This window comes from Acyrthosiphon pisum, chromosome A2 (genome assembly GCF_005508785.2).
Source record: "Acyrthosiphon pisum isolate AL4f chromosome A2, pea_aphid_22Mar2018_4r6ur, whole genome shotgun sequence".
In the NCBI taxonomy this organism is placed as follows: domain Eukaryota; kingdom Metazoa; phylum Arthropoda; class Insecta; order Hemiptera; family Aphididae; genus Acyrthosiphon; species Acyrthosiphon pisum.
This window is the reverse complement of record NC_042495.1, coordinates 87,987,433-87,996,278: the sequence shown is the minus strand read 5'-3', so window position 1 is coordinate 87,996,278 and position 8,846 is coordinate 87,987,433.

Sequence of the window (8,846 nt, the reverse complement as noted above, 5' to 3'; positions counted from 1 at the left end):
CAAATACAGTCAATATATATAATTCCGTGTATTTTACGGTCTGGAATTTGTTTCAATATATTTTTAAATCTTCAATTCAATAATACGGTTACATTACGTTCTGTGATTTCATAATTCCAGCGAATTTTTTTCCGGGATTTTATTGGCATCCCTGAATTTTGGTTTCCGGGCGTTTTACGTTCATCTATATTTAATTCCAATTCATTTTCGTTCCGTCTTACTTTTTTTCCTCAAGATTACATTCTGTAAACATAGATTTCAATTCGGTTTGTATACTTAACATATTAATTTCTATTAATTTTATAGTCCGGAATTTGAGTTCCTCAATTATTACTCTCCTGCCGTTATATTTCCGGAATTTTATAGGCGTCCCCCTACTCTAATAGAAGAATAAATTACTAATAATTAATTCAAGCATGGATATATAAGTATAATAATAGTAATAACATTATAGATATTAATATATTATACTATATAATAAAATATTCTTGGAAATATACTGCTGCTGACAGTCCGTGGTCTCCGCGTAGAGAATCGTTTTTCGTGGATACCTATGAAATGATTTAGTGTTGAATTCAAACTTATCTCATCCGTAATGGATAGTGACTCAATTACAAAGTACACATTTATATTATTATACACGCTATTAAACAGCAAAGCGACTTCCTTGGTTTTTGTTTTTTTTTTTTTTAAACGAGATCCGTGAGTATTACTGGTCGCTGTGGCGTGAGTTTAAATTTGGATGCCGTGGTAAATAATTCAATTTGAAAAACGATTCCAAAAGTTAAGTTCGGTTTACCCAAATCTAGTTAAGATTGTTCGCTTAAGTTTCTCCGTTCGAATTGTATTGTGTTTCCACTACCTAATGTTTTCTTGAAAACACCTAGGAGATTAGAAAAAATGGCCTTTTACTATATTATTGTCTATTGCGAAAGTAACATTCTTACGTTGTAATCCATTTCCGATTATTTATATACGTAGAATTACAGTACAAAACTTTCCTCCATTTTTTTTTTTGTTCAATGCGTTTCAAAAAAAAAATAAATAAATAAATAAACAAAAACCAAACGAGATTCACGCGGCTATACTTGTAAAACTAATAGATCCTTCGCCCCAGACAGTATTATTTAAAAAGTGAAAATGTAATAGTTGTTTAAAGCGTTTGCGGAAACATAAATTTCAAGCTACGCAATAGCCAAAAAAAAAAAAATAAAAACAAATTTAAACGTTAAAAAGTTTGATAATATTATGTTTGGTGTGCTTCTTTAATAACGATTATATCGTTAAAATTATCTTCAAGACATAACACTTAAACAGTAAATAACTTGTGGAATGTTCTAGAAGAATACACACCTAAATGTTTCTTTATTAAATTCTAAATTATATTATAACGTTTTGATAAGCCACATTATTAGCCAATAACGAAAGTTTTCACGTAACTGTATAAACTTTTTGGTCGTTCAAAGTGGTTTACTTCAACAGTATTGCAAATGTTTGAAATAATTTGAATTGTTGAATTAAACAAACAATTTTGTTTGGCACATATTGGTTTCTCGATTGTGTTAGGTTAGGACCTTAGAAAACGTACAATAAAACCGAAATTCATACAAATATGATAGATATATCTATAAGGGGGGGGGGGTACACCTATATACTTAAGTTCTTTTTATTCATAACGATTTCGAAAATATTTATTTTTAACTTGAGCGACATATTGTCGTTATATCGTTAGTGTATGTATACGATTCTATATTTCTTTCCCACAATAATAAACATTATTTAGCGTCGTAAACAAGATTCGGTTATTGTTTTTCAACGAATTTCAATCGTAAAATAGCGGTCGTGCTCATTTACCACAAATATACATAGTGATTCACAAAACTCGCTCACAATCATTTTAATATAGGTAAACATATTTTTGAGCTGTAGCCAACAGGTTTTTATGTCACCACGTTTTATACCATGTTTTTTATGTTGCCAGCCGATTTTTCGTGTGAGGTTTTTGTTGTCACGGTTACTTATTAGCAAAAACAAAATATTTATCATTCATAGATTTTCCTCGTAGAGTAAAAATATCGAGTATCTTTCTATGGTTTTTTTCCCTTTAATAATTAATTTATTCAAATTCTGATTAATGTAATTTTTAAATAATATACTTAAATACCGTATTTTCAAGTTCTTCAGATTATTTGTACTACTTATGGAGTTTACCGTGTTGATACTAACTTATATTTTTCAATTGAAAACTCACTCTTTTTACTATAAATTATTTAATAGATATTTTTTTTAAATATTGATGTACCCAATTCAAAATGTAAACGAGTAGTTTCTCAGTTATTAAAATGTTTACACTAAGAATAATAATTTATTTGATCAATAAGTTCCGTTTCAACAATCATTGTATTTTATCATTTTAAATAATTCAGAGCGAGCGATGAACATATTGATTTACAATGAAGTAGAACAATTGTTTAAATAAATATTAAAAGTTCAAATTTTGACAAAATTTATCAAAATCTCGAAAATGTTCAAATTATTTTGTAGTTAAAAAATTATAAAATGGTAAATTTTTAATAGTTTCTGTACATTATTTATCAGATAAATTTCTGAATATGTTGACGAATTAAAATAAAAATTCAAACTAGTAGTTTTTGAATTATTTAACTTTGTGGACTAAGGATAGGTCCCTGAAGATTGATTTGAAAGATATGGGGGGAGGAGAGCTGTGGTGATTTGGTGATATTTTAGTATTTAATATGGATCTATAAATCTTATAGTTTTTGAAAATGGTTCAAATAATATATTAAATACTAGATCAAATATTACATATATTTTATATTTTTTTAAGTACCTACTATAATTATTATAAACATATTATCGTGATAGTAAATTAATTATATGTTTATGGATTATATTAAGGAGAGATTGTGACGTTGGAAAGAATTATATAATCTATTTGTTTAGAACTGTCGATAGGATTTAAGTACGAAACAAATTAGGATAAAATATGAGAAACATGGCGAAAAAATATTGTATTATCTTTGCAGGTAGCTCCTGCATTGGGGTTGGTGGGAATTTCAAGTAAGGTTATTCACAAGAAATAAATAAAAATCAATATGTTAATTAATGGCGTATTTTTTGATCAAATGCAATACATATAGTTTATAGTCTGTTGTATGGAATGTGAAAAACAAATTAAATTGTAATTTTATTTTAATCGATAAAAAAATTAATAATACAAATATTTGAAAATATATGTGTGTGTGTGTGCAATATGTATGCATTGTGCGTTTCTGCACAGAGGATTTTTATTGGAATATATAATTATTTATGATAAAAATTAAAATAATTAAATTAAAATTTAATAATATTAAATCAAGTATGATAATATGCTAGATATGAAAATGTACACCCTCCAATTCCAATCTACACACACATATTATATAACTAAGTATTTAATTATTTAAAATATTATCTACTTTAATTTTTTTTTGTAAAAGCTATCTAACAACAGTTTTTGGCGGAACTTTTCATATCAAAATTCTTGTTAGTGGTAAACCTTCTTTTTTTAAATGTTCAGTCATTTATTTTAGTTGCAATTTTATGTGTATGTAATTATTGCCCATAAAGTTAACAATTATATTGGATTTTTTTAAAGCTCTTACTTCTCCTAAAATATGCAGCGATGATATTAAACGCTATGTTTTAGTAGAATGGAAGGCAATAGATGCAAAAATAAATTATTAAATTAAAACGTGACAAAGGTTCAAAGCTAATTGATAACTGGTAAATTTTAACATCAGTGAGGTGCTTGTCAATCAAAGTGGTATAATAATAGTTAACTACTTAGTGGTTATAAAATACCTACCTATAACTGGTAGACGCTAAATATCGTTATAAAATATATAAAAACCAAATACTTGCTTTGTACAGAATTTCTTACTTAAATTATTTAAACATCAGGTTGAATATAATAGTTAAATAATTACATTATATTGGAATGATTTAAATACTTTCATTTATTAACGAACTAATATTTAATAGGGCATGTAATGCGCCAATGCTCTGTTATAGTAAAATATTTTTTTTAATGTCATTTAAACTTCAAAAATATTATATTATTATTATTATTATTATTATTATTCAACTTAAAATTTTAATTTTAAGTACCTATTATTAGGAAAAACAATTATATAAAAATGTACTTTTTCATTTTTTGTTTTTCTCAGAAACATTTCCGTCCTCTTAACCCTCTAGGATTTCCTGAAGTCATAACCCTACTCCTACATATGAATTTCACTTGAAATGTGTATAACTGGAAGGAGCCTTAGTTAGTGGAAAATCTTTGGACCTTTCTCAAAGTAGCTGGTGGCTTTATTTAACGTAACCGTGAGGTGATTCTTCCTTTGAAAAATATTTAAAAAGGTTGTTCACCATTTTCCCAGGACTTCCATCGTTTAATAAATTGCTCTAATGTGCGAATTTTTCGTTCACCAAATTTGATAAATCAGTAAATTCACAAAAAATAACTGTAATTTTGTATGACCAAACATTATTGGAATTGCAAATATAAATATAGATGAACTACATCATTGTTTAACGAAATCATCAAATTTTATATAATATAATATATAAGTAAAAACAACGAATATCCAATGTAAAAATGTTTATACTTTTAGACTTTCAATTCGTTCAAAACATATTTAATTTCAAAACGAAGTGCTCTATAATTCTCAATTGCTCAACTACACGTGAAATCATTTAAGTAAAAGCACATCTATCACTTAAAAGGGTTCTATAAAAATAAAATGGCAAGAACAATCAATTGTATCCTCACTTCGCTCAGGCGAATTAATTTAAAACCATTATGTTTAGCCACCGTAGAGTAAATGTAATTTTAAAATACATTTTATATGTTTTGATTCAGAGTGAAGTGAGAATTCTCTCTCTATACATATTTATTATATATATAAATTATAAGACAGATCTTATTGACTACCTATGTGATTTTTGTAGTTATTTTGAATGTAATCAGCAGTTATCACTATTTCAGCTGGTATAAGCACTCCTCAATACTTTCCATAAAATATCAAAAGGTAACTATAGAATTTCCAATTTACATTTTAGTTAGGTCAGGTATGTAATATAATTTATAAACTACTCCAGTTTTTTAATAAACTTATAATAAGTAAATTTTGGCATTTTGTTGGTACCTGCCTTTTTAATAAATATATTAGTTGTGCAAAAGTCAGTTATAATATGAGTACCTATCTACCTGTCTACCGGTGACATTGTTTTGTAAAAATCGTTAAATAACCGGACCCTCAATATAAATGTCGAGATTGTCTTTTAACTTGTTTTTATTATTATGAAATAGTGTACTGAACGAATACAGCAATTAATAATTTATTCTTACCTTATTGTTTGTAATATACTAAATATAAATTATAGGCAATAAACGTAACTAGACTGATGATATTCTCTAATATACTCTGAATTCTGATTGGTTGATTTACATCACACCATTAACACAGGCCGACCACATTCTACCCGTTAATAATTGACCACTTTTCACTCAAACCTATTCTGAGTAATATTACATTGGACATGTACACACGTCATCACGAAAGCAGTGAGGTGATTGGTGAACAATAACAGAGGAACTGGTGTAATCAACTGTTTAGGACGTTCATTAAACTTATAGACATCCCGCAGCTGTATAAACGTGATAATAATATTATGCATTATGAATAATACACGATGTGTGAAAATGAAGCGCATTCTGTGTCAAGCGATTATGGATTGTCACTATATAGAATAAGGTGTAGAAAAAATTAATAATCTTAGAATTTTGAGGAGTAATAATTTGTACACTTTATTACTATTGTACTTACCAATATATTTTTTTTAAATATTTCACGACCATTCACGCTTGATTCAAAAGTTAATTTCGATTATCATAATACGCATGCATCAACGGTTTTACGATAAAAATAGTTATACAATATAGGCGTACATACATAGAGGTATAATACAAATATTAAGAAACAATAATACCTACAAATTATTATTAACTTAGGTACTGGGTAACTTTTTAGTTTTCAGTACAGTTGTTAATAAATAATAATAATTTGGCGACAGCTGAATTAGTATGCACAAATGCACCACAGCGTGTACAGCTACTTAAGATTTCATGGCTTTCAGTTTATGAATTAATTAATACACGAACTGTGAAACTGCGTTGCCTTTCGGTCGACCCACCTCCATTATGTAACGATGCGATTTGTGTTTGCTGGTTGTTTTGTCCAAAATTAACACCTTCAAAGGGTTCTGATACGTATAAACACTATCGCTTTGTTCTTTTCTTTTATATATCAACAGTCAATCAGAAAAGTGATATCTATCAACTTTATTTTTTTTCAAACTTACACTTACAACAATCTACAAAATATGAATAATAATATTAATCGGTATATTATTGTTAGACCGTTTTTTCCATACTTATTATTATTTTCCTCTTTTTTTCGTTCTTAATTATTGTTATATGATTGCAGACGACGACTTTATTCCAAACAAAAAATATCACAATTTGTTTTAGCTATTAATTTTGATAACAAAATTAAGTACCTAGATACCTACATAAAAAATATTTTTAACAAATAAAATTATAATAATAATTAATGCGTGAAAAAAAATTAAAGTAAGTACACCAACGCTCATTACATTAGACATATCATATAATATACATAGGTATAATAATATAATTTGACATGAACTCGAAATGTCGAAAAACTATTTGAATAAAAGTATTCCATACTATAAAAGGTTGATTAACTGTGCCTAAAACGTAAACTGTCTTACAAGAAATTAATAACGAATATTATGTTTTCTTTGCGCGAAGTAATAAAAACGTATAAAAATGAATCAAGCACGATTTATTGGAGTACTCGTCCAAGTGTACTTCGTGCGTGATGTGTTGCGTATAATATAATATAATATGGTCAAATAAAAGACCAATGAAACAATTCCGGTAAAAGATAGGGTACAATGACCACGTATAGGGTATTTAGACATAATAGACTGTCATCGTTCTTCTTTAAGCCGACCGTCAGACGTGAGTTGATTTACAAAAATATATATCTGCGTCTGTACATGTGTGTACCTTACAAAAGATAGATCGCGAATATGACCACCGTGGTGGCTTTGTGCAAGGCGCAGTGATCGATCACGCGGGAGACTCTATTATATTATAATATAAGTGACTCGCGATGGTAATGCCTCTGGCACGCGGAATCGGATTTATGTAAAAATTTGACGATTCTTTGTTTTTCGTTTTATTGATCCTCTTACGAGGGGGAGAAACATTTTTTTTCACTTTTCGGTCGACAATTTTCTCCTATAATATCACATTTGACAGAGTGGTAAGTGCCCGCCCGGAGCGAGTGGTCGGACGAACAAAAGATGCAGCTCGGCGTTGTACTATACTATAAAAGGCACTTGTGATGTCTGCTTTCTTCTGTGTGAACAATACGTTTAAATACTTTTAAGAGGCGCGTTTTCCTACCGGTGTGTGAGACGGGCGGTGGTGGCGGCAGGGATGGGATACAAAGCAGTCGAAACAGGCTTTTGTCATTTCCGAGGGGAGGAAACAGCCGAGGCGCAGGAAAATGAAAGTCTGCCGTTTTTGAAAAAGGTAAAAATGAGTGGGTATTATCAGGAAAATAAAAAAAAACTATCAAGGTAAATTAAGTTTAACTGCCATAATAATAACGCCAAAAATATCAATAAATCCTTATAATTTTCGACAAAAAGGTGAAAAAAAAAATATATAAGCAAAATATAATAATACTTAATAGTACCTATAATTATAAACCTAATAATAACAATAACAATAATAACAAATATATCTCTAAGACATTTCTCATTTTATTAACATTTCAAGTAGGTAAAAAAAAAATCTCCTGTAAAAAAGAGTAGGTATTATATTATATTATTATATAGTTCAACACTCCATTATATACCATCCGTTACTCCTTCCATGACTTGTGATTATTGCCGAAAATATGATTGCACGATGACATAATAATATGCATAGGTACTACCTATATTACAATAACCACTATTTAACTACTTTTGATTGAAAATTAAAATTAAAGTTTTATTTACAAAACGAGTGTGCATTGGAGATATTTTTGCAGGACGTTATCCCCTTAGCGATGAATTAACTAATTCGCGAACCGTTTTGAGCTGTGATATTGTCCGTGAAGAATTTTGTATACGCCAATAATGCTTAAGATAGCTCTACATTTTATTACTCGAATTTATGTCCTAAGACTACGCGTTACTGTATATGTTTCTGGACTAATATGATGAGTGCCTGGATTATACTCGTATTCATTCATAATATCCTATGGCGTCGGTAAAGCAGTTGTTAAAAAAATTATATTTAATATTATATCGGGCACACGCTGTGGGTAGAAATTTTATTAAAATTATGTTCGAACGACGATGTCGATTGTACTATATTATTGTAAGTGACCCACAGATGACTGGTAAGTGTCAATTACTACAACTGAACGACATGATAATAATATAAACTCACCCCTACGGCACGTACACGTCGCATCACGCAGCAGTGCAGGCAGTGCAGCACAAACGTCAAGAGGGCTGTCGTTTTGAAAACGTCAACATACACGTGCGACATTGCAGCTCTAGCTGCAGTTCTAGTTGCAGTTCTTACTTAAATTGTTTACCCTATGGTTGGGGTAGACAGTACCAACATATATAATGATGGTGCATCGGTGCAGCGAATGATAATATTATTATATAGCTGATAGTTCCGTTAG